Consider the following 14,950-nt stretch of genomic DNA (forward strand, 5'->3'; position numbering starts at 1 on the left):
GTGGTATTGATAAAACGCCATGGCACGTAGCCTGAACGGAGATTTTGCAACGTCCAGCCTAGCAGCATGATAGAACGTAATTGTGAATGGCCATGTTGTAACATTAGCAAGTCCTGCTCTATTATGTCAATTGCAGATGACACAATGCTGTCCAAAGAATAAATTCTGGAGGACAGAGTCGTTAACCAATTGTCCACTACACAGAGCATTTTCTCTAAATTAATACGATCAATTTCTCGTATTCTTTCTGCAGTTTCCATTTGCGTCTCTTTCCAAGCTTCGTTGAAAGCAGCGTATATACCGGCGTATATGAAACGTTTCTGCCGTGGTTTGCAAGGCCCCTTTAAGAAATCTCGCAAATCATTGCCTTCTTTATGTAAAGATAAGTGTTACTTGATTTGTGTAAGTGTAGATGTCTGTAGCAATTCAAGGCAGAGTTTCCCTACACTGTATGTTGTTACTATCCCTGGATGATGTCTCTGGGAGTATCTTGGATCTGGCTTATTCACTGTGAGTCCTTGTGTTTTGTTCAGGAATCTATCTTGACAATTATTTGTGTCTGTAGGCCAGATTAACATTTTTTTCCAATTAGGATCTGTTCTGTTTTGTTTTAAAATATAGGTTACGTCTATTCCGTCATCAGCAGTGTCATTACTTTCAGGTATGGGCTTAGGTATAGACGGTTTGTTTAAATCTTTTATCTTAGCCAGGCCAAGACATGAAGTTTGCTGAATAGTGTCATTCAAAAACATTATTTGTTCTGGTATAATGCAGGCTCTGAATAGGGCTTCTAAACCTTGCACCTGCCATTCTTTCGTGCCCCAGACTGTTTTTGTCTCAATGTTGTCTTTCCAAAAGTTAAACCCTAATGTAGACAGTTGGCCATAAAAGTTTGCAGAATAAATTTGTTTGGTATTGGACAACATAGTTTTCATTCCTGTCTTATTCACATTTTTTAAATAAAATGTTTCTGCATTTGTAACATTAAACCCTGAGAAGTACTGACATTTTTCAAATAATGTTTTCGAGCTACTCCTTGGGGGAGTTGGACAATGTTCCCTTTGATTATAAGTAAAAACATTTCTAGGGTGTGCAGATTTAGGCAAATAATGGTGACCATAGTGGTTAAAACAATACATTTGTTCATAATCAGATGAACCTTCTAAGTATTCATGTTCTGTAAATTTTGCTGACATTTCTAAATCTGTCATCATATTGTTAACAGCTTCAAAGTCCCAATCATCAGAAAATGTGCTAGTCGAAACAAAGTCACTCAAAGAAACCTTGGGCCCGATTCACAGAACTAACTTAAGACAAAATCCTAAACTTACTACCATTTTGGTATTCACAGAAGGCACTTACTCATTTTGGTATTCACAGAAGGCACTTACTCATTTCGGTATTCACAGAAGTTAGGAGTCCTAACTTTAGGACTCCTAAATGCCTTCTGTGAATACCGAAAGTCTTAAAGTTAGGATTTTTCCCAATTTAGGAGTAGTAAAGTTAGGATTCCTAACTTTAGGACTCCTAAATGCCTTCTGTGAATGCCGAAAGTCTGAAAGTTAGGGTTTTTCTCAGTTCAGGAGTCCAAAAGGTTTGAAAAATCCTAACTTTAAGACTTTCGGTATACACAGAAGGTATTTAAGAGTCTTAAAGTTAGGAGTCCTAACTTTACTACTCCTAAACTGAGAAAAATTCTAACTTTAAGACTTTCGGTATTCACAGAAGGATTTTAGGAGTCCTAAAGTTAGGAGTCCTAACTTTACTACTCCTAAACTGAGAAAAATCCTAACTTTAAGACTTTCAGTATTCACAGAAGGCATTTAGTAGTCCTAAAGTTAGGACTCCTAACTTCTGTGAATACCGAAATGAGTAAGTGCCTTCTGTGAATACCAAAATGAGTAAGTGCCTTCTGTGAATACCAAAATGGTAGTAAGTTTAGGATTTTGTCTTAAGTTAGTTGTGTGAATAGGGCCCCTTGAACTGGTGTGGAATCTTCAACAACTCCACAGGGCCATAAATGTCATAATCAGTTCTGTCCCATGCTATACCACCAGGTATAGGAACTGCTGTGATATTCACTGATGACAGGTCTCTTCGTTCGCGATGAGATGAACTGTGAGGTTGCAGGAGTAAGTTGACGTTGGTACTTGCAGTGTCCATCTTACTGTATTTTCCATTTATCATTTGTCCCAAACTTAACACAAGAATGAGACAGAGTAGGATTAAAAGTGTACCTAACACAATCCAAAATTCAACCCAGGGCGAAACTAGATATTTTTTCTCAAGATAATGAAAGAGTTCTCTTAGTTTTTCTTTGAAAAGTATTTTAGCTGGCGTTGTTTCTGATTCACCTGGATCTTCAGAAAAATCATCAAAATTGATAAAATAGCCAGAGGCAGTTCTGTCAATACTTGGGATTGCATCCGGATTTTTTGAAATCACTGGAGTTGCTTCTTCCTTAGCCATGTTTGTATAGTCAGAGGCTATATCATTGTAGACCGGTGTTTCTTGATGAACCGTTATTTGGGTTTCTAGAGGCACAAGTTCCATTGCTTTTTTGCACAGTCCTTTTTCTCGTACTGCAGGTTTATCAAAGGTGATAAGTCTTTCAGTTTGAACCTCTTGAATTGTAGCAAGATTTGGCTGTCTGCTACTTCTTGGGAGTCCACTGGGCCTACTACTTATTATTGACCACATGTTGTGGTTTGACCAGGTCGATGGATACAACTCTGTTCTCCCTTTTTCCAGCAAGGGGCGGTAGTACTACTGATCTTGTTCTTTGTATTGCCAAGACAGGTACTGCTTTTATGTATGAAGGCCCAAATTCCTTCTTTACCGCGATCTTTTCTCTGATCAGATCCCCAATATTTGGAATCCAGACAGGCCTGGCTGGGACAGGTGGTTTTTCTTCAGTGGTTGTTTGTTTCTGTGTTTTGTTACTCAGACTTCTTCTTGTTTAATTTAAGTCCTGTAAAACAGCCAAACGATCTTTGACATCAAAGAGTTTTTGTTCTACCACTGAAGTTTGACAATCGAGGTCTTCGATTATCATTCTAGTACCAAACATTAATTCATACGGAGTGATTCCACCCAGAGAATTTCTTGGCTGATTGTTAAGACTACGTTGGACACTTATTAGATGTTTTACCCACCCGTCATCTGAACCTAATACCTTAGCTGTTATGGATTGCTTTATGTCACGGTTTTTTCTTTCCACTACCGCATTACCCTCAGGATGGAAGGGACTAGGATAACGCAATGCAACGCCCAAACTAGCCATGGCTTCTTTGTAAGCTCGAGAGCTAAACGCAGGACCCTGGTCAGAATGTAGCGTGCCGATTGCGTATGTGCCGATAAAGACTCGCAAATCCTTTATAACATTTCTGGCGTCAGCCGAGCGCTGTGGCCACATCCAGATGAATCTTGTGCAGGAATCCACTGCGACCATGATATATTTATAGTTACCGTCCCGCTGTATGGGACCACAGTGGTCCAGGTAAACACACGCTAGTGGTTTATCTGAAAGTAGGAGTGGCATCTGTGTAGGTCGTTTAACTGTTGAAACTTTTATTTTCTGGCAGATTTCACATTCTAGAACATAGTTTCTAGTTTGTTTCCTCATACGCGGCCACCAATATCTTTGTTTTAATAGAGATACTGTTGCGGAAATACCTGCATGAGTAGACGCCAGTCCCTCGTGTGCTGCTAAGATCAGTCCTAACCTATGTTCCATGTTTGGGATTGCTCTATCCCCCACTCCAGGGATTCGAGCAAACGGAACATTATTCGCATCAGTTATATTTGAGAACTTTACTGGAAAGCCCTTCGGGAGTGTCTTACCACTGTCTTTTATTGAAGCAGTGACAGCTTGCATTATTTCGCTGTCTATTTTTGTTTTTGTTAATAAATTGAGAGAAGACCCCTCACGTTCCAGGGAACAGGGTACTTAGGACAATGTAAAGTCAAAAAACAATCCCTGGAGGAATTAATATATAGGGCTACTTTAACACACGTTCACACTATATATACCGAAATTAATATTAAGGTCACAGACTAGTTTGTAACATTCACCATCTTTTTATTAAAAAGCATCTTGGTTAAAATTTATTTCAGTATAAGTTCAATTTTACTGAAAACATGAAATATAAAAAATGACATATATAAAAAAGAATTTTGACACACAGATCAATAAATTTAAAAACAACTAGATATTTTCATATTAAACTATACAGTACAGTAAATGCAAATATACACAGTTTCTAGATTATCAACATACTTTCATCTTTGGAACAGAAAAGAAAGACAAAGGAAAGGAGAAAACCCCACATGCAGGAAAAATACCTAATGTTTTCATAGATAATCTGATTCAACAGCCTATACAGTGATATGCTAGATTCTCCGGTATTACAATAAGCAAAATATCCAGAGTCCTAGGGGCTTGAATTCATTAAGAGACAAAAGGCGTCGACGCGTTTCGGTGTATAAGCCCGTGGATATGGCTACACCTTCTTCAGGACAGTTTCATTTGGGGTCATCTGATTCAATTGACAGACATCCTTGCTGTGTGTGAGAAAATTATCAGTCAGTATACATTTTAGCCTATCTATTATGTACATGGTTTTCATTGTAAATTGCCCTAAACCTGATAACATTATTTTGTTCAACATATCCAAACATCTAGATTGACTGCATTCAAATACTACCATCACATCTCTAATTACATGATTTGAATTAAGTCACTTTCATGTGCTCTATTCTAATGTAGTCACTGACCAGTTTTCCTTACATTAAGTTAAGCTACTGACCTTCATTTAGGGATGCTGTTTGGAATTCGCAGTGTAGGTCAATTTTCCATACACCGCCTGACATGGGATGGGAGCGGTTCAAATTTCGCCCTATTCCAATCTGGTAACATAATTTAATTTAAGTGTATATTAAAGGCTATTCCCCTTGATTCGAAGTATACATTGCATAATGTCAAAATAGTCAAAAGGTTTGGCATTACCGTTTTTATTAATAAGAAGGATTTATCGAATGTTTCTTCCTTCGTTAGTCTGCTTGAAATCTGATTTCCCTTGTTATCAGATATTTCCTCGCTTTATTTCGTGCAGAGCCCTTCAAATTAAAAACAGAGGAACTTTTTGCAGTGTGCCACACATTTACACACCATTCCTAGGTACTGACTCTATCTATCCATACTATCTGTAGCTTATTTATTTGGGGGATAACCTTCCCCGTGGTTCGCCTTATGTTGCAGCTTCGTCGCTTATCGCTTGATCACGGTGCGTGGATATTAGCGTATATCTGCATAAAAAGCGAATCATAATGTTAGCCCCGACCATGCGGGAATAGTAGGTCTAACAGGAGTCGCCTCACTTGAGTCATGTATTCTAGGTCGCCACGTAGCGGGGATTTCTCTTATATTTAACCAAATAATTATCCTGTATTTGTCTCCCCGTATGTTTAGAAGATAGGTTTGAAATACCGTAAAGGTATTTCTTTTTAATGGTCGCGTCTATTTCCCATCATGATTTTTTGGCTATATAGTTAATTTTTTTTTTTTTTAAGCTACCATACTTTCTTTGCCCCTCACTTCTCCTAGGTTCTACTCAACCCCTAGTATTTCTATAAAAAAACGCTATTTTTCTCAAGCATGGGCGAGATGGTGCATGTACGGGGGCGCTGTTCTACTTACGCTACCGGGGCGTGCATGAGTATTTAACGCGTCGGGTTATCTAACATAATGACCCGTATTCTTAGATACTCGCTATTCTGGCAGAGTATCTTACAAATCATGGATGTCCCCGTTTGCAAGTTATTTTCATGTAAGCCCTGATTCTGTTGTTAGTCTAGAATTTGGGGCAGGGGGATCGTAGCGCCATTATTATCCTGCTTACCTATTCAATCTGGAAGCGGCGTTCTCCACGGGTACCTCCGGTCTCGATTTTTCTATTTGGTCGAATAAGTCCTCTTTTGGTGTTTTATATATATGTTTCCCCGGGGTAGATGTGTCACAGCTGTGGGGCATTATTACCATTTCCTTTTTCCGCGCATGCGTAGCGGCGCGATTAGTTTCACGGGAATCGTGGCCATATTGGAAGGGGAAAGTTAACCTTATCCGAAACCTATTTCTCGACGATAATGGCCAAGATGTTGTTTGTATATAATTATATACGGTTGAGATTTAGCGTGTGCTTAAATAGTTTCATTCTCTATCTAGACCATCACTCTCTATTGTGTAGTGTTTCCTTTTCTGTTGCTCATTCCCACACGTGTGTGGTAGAGAGGTACACATACCGTAAACAACGGTGGCCATTTTACAGTGGTTGTTTGCTTTACAGACTTCCATTCTCTTCCCTAATTTTTTTAAAAAGAGGGGGAGCACTGGGGGATTTGTTTAAATTAATGAGTCCCACTCCTCCCTAGTGTTCAATCCGTTTTTTATGGTGTTACATTTTATTATGTACCACTGTTCTTGTAGTTTACGTCTTTTTGTACTGTTTCCCATCCTAGTCTGTTCTTTTATTTTTTCAAGTATTACCCATTTGATGTCATTTTCACTATGGTTCTTCTCCTGCCAATGGTCTACTAAAGGGGCATTTTCCTTTTGTAACCGAATTGCTGATTTGTGTTCCCCTATTCTGACCCTGAGTTCTCTCCCTGTTTCCCCTATGTAGCCAAGGCCACATGGGCATAGGATCAAGTATACCAGGTTCTTGCTTCTGCAGTTGTTGAGTGTATTGATCTTATGTTTGATATCATTCAGGCAAACTTCTTTCGTTACTAGGCACAGGTCACACACACTACAGGTTCCACACTTATGGTTCCCTGTCGCTTTCGTGCCCATTAGGGTTTTTTGTCCTTCCACTGAGTCCTCTCTATACGTATGTACCAGAGTTGACCTAAGATTTTTGTTTTTTCTGTATGCGTAGAGTGGCCTTGGTAGTTTCGTTTCAGTTCCTTCATTTAGAATTTTCCAGTTATGGTTTATAACATTTTTAATTTGATTGGCAATACACGAGAATTGGCTGACCATCACAATTTTGTCCATAGTCAAGTCTTTCTCCTTTTTGTCAAGAAGGCTCTCTCTATCGTAATAGCGTGCTCTTTTTAATGAGTGGCTGATGAGTTTTTTGGGATACCCCCGTTCCATAAACTTTTGTTTGGTGACTTCTGCATGTCTGTAGAAGTCATCAAGGGAGGTGCAGTTCCTTCTAAGTCGGAGAAATTCTCCAAACGGGATGCTATCTTTTTGACTTTTTGGGTGGTAGCTGTTGTAGTGGAGGACCGTGTTACGATCAGTTTTCTTTTTAAACAGTTCTACCCCAAGTTGATTATTATATACCTTAATACTGATGTCCAAAAAATCCACTTTTCTATTACTGTATGTAGCAGTGAATTTTAGGTTTTCATCCCCTAGGTTTATCCACGCTAGAAACTCTTTTAGCGTTTCTTCGGTACCTGACCAGATGAAAAAAATATCATCTATGAACCTCACCCAATTTCTAATATTCTCATAGAAGGGACTCATTTCATTATATACATGCTTTTCCTCAAATATACTCACATATATACACGCCAGGCTAGGGGCGCAAGTTGCGCCCATGCTGGTCCCTTTACGTTGAATGTAAAGATCTTTCTTGAAGAGAAATATATTATTTAGAAGTACCATTGATACGCATTGGACGTAGTCACCAAAAAAAAGTTTATGGAACGGGGGTATCCCAAAAAACTCATCAGCCACTCATTAAAAAGAGCACGCTATTACGATAGAGAGAGCCTTCTTGACAAAAAGGAGAAAGACTTGACTATGGACAAAATTGTGATGGTCAGCCAATTCTCGTGTATTGCCAATCAAATTAAAAATGTTATAAACCATAACTGGAAAATTCTAAATGAAGGAACTGAAACGAAACTACCAAGGCCACTCTACGCATACAGAAAAAACAAAAATATTAGGTCAACTCTGGTACATACTGTTATAATCCAGTAATCCAGGAGGCAGGAACTTGGGTTAGAAGTAGTTTATTTGAATACAGCTACACAGCTCATCATCTGCCAGCATCTTCTAGTTTAACAGTCTTCTCAGTCTTAAAACATAACATTCCACCATACACTGGATTTACATGACATCATAAACTAGATGCTGATCATGACTAGCATCTTAAAGGAACACAGTACATTTTAATAGGATGTAGAATACAACATACCTCCCTTTCTTCCAAAGGAAGGAAAATTACAAATTAAATAAAAATTTAAAGGAAACTTAGCAATAAAACATGAGGTTATTATTCGCGAAACCTACTAGGTAAGTTGATAGATCTAGAACTTTTTCTACTGGGTAAATTCGTACCTTTGGTAAGTATGTCACCTTGTTGAGGAGCAACAGTGACTTCTTTAGTTTTAGCTTTCACCACCTTCGAGACATTCCACCAACATCCTCCTTCAACTTGAACAGCATTACCACTTATTCTCACTATTTTGATAGGTTCACTGTATTTGCTTCTCCCTTTCTTTACGTGTGTAGAGTTCTTTATTCTTATAAAATCCCCCACACATAAAGAGACCATTTTTGTGTTCTTCTTTTGATCAAACCAACTTTTCTCTTTATCTTGAGCCACTATAGAATTTGACTTGACTGTTTCTAAGATAGATTTAAGATCAACAACAGAGGAAGACCATTTTGACATCCAGCTAGGCCTAAAGCTGGTATTAGCTTTCCTTCCCCTTAAAACTTCAAAAGGAGAAATCTTTGTGGAAGAGTGAGGTGTTGTTCTGTAAGACCAAATCATACTTTCTAATGAAATAAGGACATCATGCCTTGTCTCCACAGCCCACTTGACACAGTCCCCTATAACACGATTCATCCTCTCAACAAGGCCATTCGTTTGTGGATAGTAAAGTGAACTCTTGAAGTGTTTAATTCCACATGATTTGAGAAACGACTGAAACTCCAAACTAACAAACTGAGTCCCATTGTCGGAGATAATCGATTCAGGAAAACCTTCTCTCATGAACACCTCCTTGAGGAACTTAATCACTGTGGAAGTACTAACTTCTTTTACTACTTTAATTTCGGGCCACTTCGACGTATAATCCATTAAAACTATAATGAACCTCAAACCTAATGGCAAAATATCAAAAGGACCCATAATGTCAATGCCTACTTTGACCCAAGGACTGTTGGGACACTCAATTGGAGACAGAGGTGGAACTGTTATTTTGAGTGATTTTTCAGATACAGAGCATACTGGACAATTTTGAGGTTGAATGCGTGGGTTCAGCTGTGTAGGACCTTGTCGCCAAAAATATGTTATAATCCAGTAATCCAGGAGGCAGGAACTTGGGTTAGAAGTAGTTTATTTGAATACAGCTACACAGCTCATCATCTGCCAGCATCTTCTAGTTTAACAGTCTTCTCAGTCTTAAAACATAACATTCCACCATACACTGGATTTACATGACATCATAAACTAGATGCTGATCATGACTAGCATCTTAAAGGAACACAGTACATTTTAATAGGATGTAGAATACAACACATACGTATAGAGAGGACTCAGTGGAAGGACAAAAAACCCTAATGGGCACGAAAGCGACAGGGAACCATAAGTGTGGAACCTGTAGTGTGTGTGACCTGTGCCTAGTAACGAAAGAAGTTTGCCTGAATGATATCAAACATAAGATCAATACACTCAACAACTGCAGAAGCAAGAACCTGGTATACTTGATCCTATGCCCATGTGGCCTTGGCTACATAGGGGAAACAGGGAGAGAACTCAGGGTCAGAATAGGGGAACACAAATCAGCAATTCGGTTACAAAAGGAAAATGCCCCTTTAGTAGACCATTGGCAGGAGAAGAACCATAGTGAAAATGACATCAAATGGGTAATACTTGAAAAAATAAAAGAACAGACTAGGATGGGAAACAGTACAAAAAGACGTAAACTACAAGAACAGTGGTACATAATAAAATTTAACACCATAAAAAACGGATTGAACACTAGGGAGGAGTGGGGCTCATTAATTTAAACAAATCCCCCAGTGCTCCCCCTCTTTTTAAAAAAATTAGGGAAGAGAATGGAAGTCTGTAAAGCAAACAACCACTGTAAAATGGCCACCGTTGTTTACGGTATGTGTACCTCTCTACCACACACGTGTGGGAATGAGCAACAGAAAAGGAAACACTACACAATAGAGAGTGATGGTCTAGATAGAGAATGAAACTATTTAAGCACACGCTAAATCTCAACCGTATATAATAATATACAAACAACATCTTGGCCATTATCGTCGAGAAATAGGTTTCGGATAAGGTTAACTTTCCCCTTCCAATATGGCCACGATTCCCGTGAAACTAATCGCGCCGCTACGCATGCGCGGAAAAAGGAAATGGTAATAATGCCCCACAGCTGTGACACATCTACCCCGGGGAAACATATATATAAAACACCGAAAGAGGACTTATTCGACCAAATAGAAAAATCGAGACCGGAGGTACCCGTGGAGAACGCCGCTTCCAGATTGAATAGGTAAGCAGGATAATAATGGTGCTACGACCCCCCTGCCCCAAATTCTAGACTAACAACAGAATCAGGGCTTACATGAAAATAACTTGCAAACGGGGACATCCATGATTTGTAAGATACTCTGCCAGAATAGCGAGTATCTAAGAATACGGGTCATTATGTTAGATAACCCGACGCGTTAAATACTCATGCACGCCCCGGTAACGTAAGTAGAACAGCGCCCCCGTACATGCACCATCTCGCACATGCTTGAGAAAAATAGCGTTTTTTTATAGAAATACTAGGGGTTGAGTAGAACCTAGGAGAAGTGAGGGGCAAAGAAAGTATGGTAGCTTAAAAAAAAAAAAAATTAACTATATAGCCAAAAAATCATGATGGGAAATAGACGCGACCATTAAAAAGAAATACCTTTACGGTATTTCAAACCTATCTTCTAAACATACGGGGAGACCAATACAGGATAATTATTTGGTTAAATATAAGAGAAATCCCCGCTACGTGGCGACCTAGAATACATGACTCAAGTGAGGCGACTCCTGTTAGACCTACTATTCCCGCATGGTCGGGGCTAACATTATGATTCGCTTTTTATGCATATATACGCTAATATCCACGCACCGTGATCAAGCGATAAGCGACGAAGCTGCAACATAAGGTGAACCACGGGGAAGGTGATCCCCCAAATAAATAAGGTACGATAGTCTGGATAGATAGAGTCAGTACCTAGGAATGGTGTGTAAATGTGTGGCACACTGCAAAAAGTTCCTCTGTTTTTAATTTGAAGGGCTCTGCACGAAATAAAGCGAGGAAATATCTGATAACAAGGGAAATCAGATTTCAAGCAGACTAACGAAGGAAGAAACATTCGATAAATCCTTCTTATTAATAAAAACGGTAATGCCAAACCTTTTGACTATTTTGACATTATGCAATGTATACTTCGAATCAAGGGGAATAGCCTTTAATATACACTTAAATTAAATTATGTTACCAGATTGGAATAGGGCGAAATTTGAACCGCTCCCATCCCATGCCAGGCGGTGTATGGAAAATTGACCTACACTGCGAATTCCAAACAGCATCCCTAAATGAAGGTCAGTAGCTTAACTTAATGTAAGGAAAACTGGTCAGTGACTACATTAGAATAGAGCACATGAAAGTGACTTAATTCAAATCATGTAATTAGAGATGTGATGGTAGTATTTGAATGCAGTCAATCTGGATGTTTGGATATGTTGAACAAAATGCTGTTATCAGGTTTAGGGCAATTTACAATGAAAACCATGTACATAAAAGATAGGCTAAAATTTATACTGACTGATAATTTTCTCACACACAGCAAGGATGTCTGTCAATTGAATCAGATGACCCCAAATGAAACTGTCCTGAAGAAGGTGTAGCCATATCCACGGGCTTATACACCGAAACGTGTCGACGCCTTTTGTCTCTTAATGAATTCAAGCCCCTAGGACTCTGGATATTTTGCTTATTGTAATACCGGAGAATCTAGCATATCACTGTATAGGCTGTTGAATCAGATTATCTATGAAAACATTAGGTATTTTTCCTGCATGTGGGGTTTTCTCCTTTCCTTTGTCTTTCTTTTCTGTTCCAAAGATGAAAGTATGTTGATAATCTAGAAACTGTGTATCTTTGCATTTACTGTACTGTATAGTTTAATATGAAAATATCTAGTTGTTTTTAAATTTATTGATCTGTGTGTCAAAATTCTTTTTTATATATGTCATTTTTTATATTTCATGTTTTCAGTAAAATTGTACTTATACTGAAATTTTAACCAAGATGCTTATTAATAAAAAGATGGTGAATGTTACAAACTAGTCTGTGACCAGTGATCTTAATATTAATTTTGGTATATATAGTTTGAACGTGTGTTAAAGTAGCCCTATATATTAATTCCTCCAGGGATTGTTTTTTTACTTTATTTTTGTTTTTGACCTAGTAATTGCAGCTACGGAAGCCGTTTGTACAGCTGCCTTTGTGGCTTCATCAGCTAATGAATTCCCTGCAACGTGAACGCCATCACGTTGATGACTCAGTGTATGTGTCACGTGAGTCTTCTGTAGTACTTTTTGTAAAAGAACTACTTGTTCCCAAATCGTTTTATGCTTTATTGTTCCACCTTTTGCGTCTTTAAAACCGTTTTAAACCCAGTTCTGCAGATATTCATTGTAAGATTGAACGCAGTAATACGAATCGCACACTATTAGTGTGGGGAATTCGCGATCGGCATTCTCAAGCGCCATCTTGAAAGCCTGAAGTTCAGCTCGCTGAGCTGTACAGTCTCCTAGTGATTGAGTTTTAGTGACCATAGGTCTGAATTTACCTTCGCGCCAGCGTCCTTTAACAATCGCACACGCAGCACTGTAAGCTTGCTTACCCCCGATGGCAGGCTGTGCTGAACCATCTGTATATATTATAAATCCGTAATGTTCTAGAGGTAGAAGTTCGATCTGCATTGGACATTCGTATTCATATTGTAGGAATTCTTGTGTTTTTAAACTTGGGTCAAAGACGTCTTCAACGTCTGTCGCAGCAAGATAGTTAACCCATTGTATCCATCTCGGACGTAAAGCTTTAACATTGGGAATGCTTGCTTTTGTTACTGCCTCTAATGCAGGTACAGGTGTAACGATAATTATGCGTTTACCCTGCGCGAGGGCTCTCTCTTTTGCTACTGCAGTTTGAACCGCTGTCAGAATTTTTTCTGTAGAAGTGAATTTTATTTCAGCTTGTATGTACAAGTGTGATTTGTAAGCTATTGGTACCGTCTCACCTTCATTAAAGGTCAGGTACGTATATTCGCATCTCCCAGGGAGGATTCGGATTACAAGATTGCGCGAATTGAAGCGTGTTTCTAAGTATGATTGATTTGATTATTAAGCTTTATTCGATTTTTTTTTAAAAACCATAAAAGCATCGACAGTACAAAAATACAACAATAAAAAGAACCATGGACATTTCATTTCAAAGACATAGTAAAGAAAACATCATTCAGCAATTAATATACAGAATTCAGTTACCATAAAGATAAGACTTAAGATTTTGACCTATGTAAAATGAGTGGAGCACGGGTAAAAATCATGTAGATCCCAGTTGCGGATTGGGCCTTGTCTTTCACTGGGGGTGCAAGCTCGTAAAAAGGTGGCGACATTGGTGTTTTTAAATTTAATCAGTACCAGGTCCCCAGCAATGCGTTTGGGCAGCATCCCCAACCATCCCACCCTTCTGACACTCAAGATACCCCCGTCTAGCCCCGGTGGCAACGGCCTATTCTTTTTTAGCCAATAGGTGGCCTTATTTAGCAAATCCTGCTGAGATTTGCGTGTTCCCTGAGTAAGAGCAGGGACCCCAGATAGAACAGAGACATACGGGGCGGCCTCAGGGGGCAGGTTGATATGTGGCATTCTTACCACGGTGGATCTAGCCACTGTATGGGTTTTTGGTGCAGGTTTGACAAATACTTTGGGGCCTCTTTGAGTGGGTGTGCATAATGGCAGTATTTGGGTGCCCCCAACGCCAAATTTATAGGTTTCGGGGGCGGTGGTAGGGTTAGGACAGACGCATGTGTCCATGATAGTAGCTGGAGGCGGGAGCTTTCTTATAACTGACTCAATATTGGTCAGCCTATCCCCTAAATCATTCATCTTAGTGACCAAGGGGGAGATGGTAGCAACCAGCAGTTGCTCAATACTGACCAATAAAGTCATGTTGAGAGTCAAAGGAGGATCCTCAAGTTTGTCCGCGGCCGGGTCCTCGATAAATGCTATTGAATTGGCAATTGATGGTATACTTCTATTGTTCCCAAAATTAGTATCAATGTCATGCTTCCATCTATTGTAGGAACCCAGGGGCGCGGCATTTTCTTGGTTATGGACTTTATCAACGGAGCCGTTTGGGTTAAGACAAAAGGAATCCACAGCTGGGGGGGTTTTAAGATCAGGGGAATACTTAGTACCGCACAGGGCGTTGAGTTCCTCCCATATTGACATCGTGATTGTAATAAAGGCAGAATTACAAATAATGTTAGGGCACGGTACCTCCCTCTGTGCTGGGACCAGGTGGGGTGGCCCGTCCCGCCCTCCTCAGGCCTCGGAGGGCTACAGAGGGCCCGCCCTTTGCCCGGGCTTAGCCCGGCGCAGTCCCGCGCGCGTCCCGCGATGTGGGGCTGTAGATTCAATTTATGGCGCCTCCAGGCGCGGAAACGGGATCAGGCGGCTTCCTGCCGCAAAGGACGCTGGGGATCGTAGTCTCCCCCGCTCGGCGGCCGCGCCGGGATGTCACAGGCTGCGACAGCGGGGGGAGACAGAAGCAGGAAAGATCAGGTAGGGTTGCTGGTCGCAAGGGTCCAAATTCCCCCCTAGGCAGCCCGCTCCACAGGGGCTGTAGATTCAAT

The sequence above is a fragment of the Lissotriton helveticus genome, chromosome 2_1 (genome assembly GCF_964261635.1).
Source record: "Lissotriton helveticus chromosome 2_1, aLisHel1.1, whole genome shotgun sequence".
Classification (NCBI taxonomy): Eukaryota; Metazoa; Chordata; class Amphibia; order Caudata; family Salamandridae; genus Lissotriton; species Lissotriton helveticus.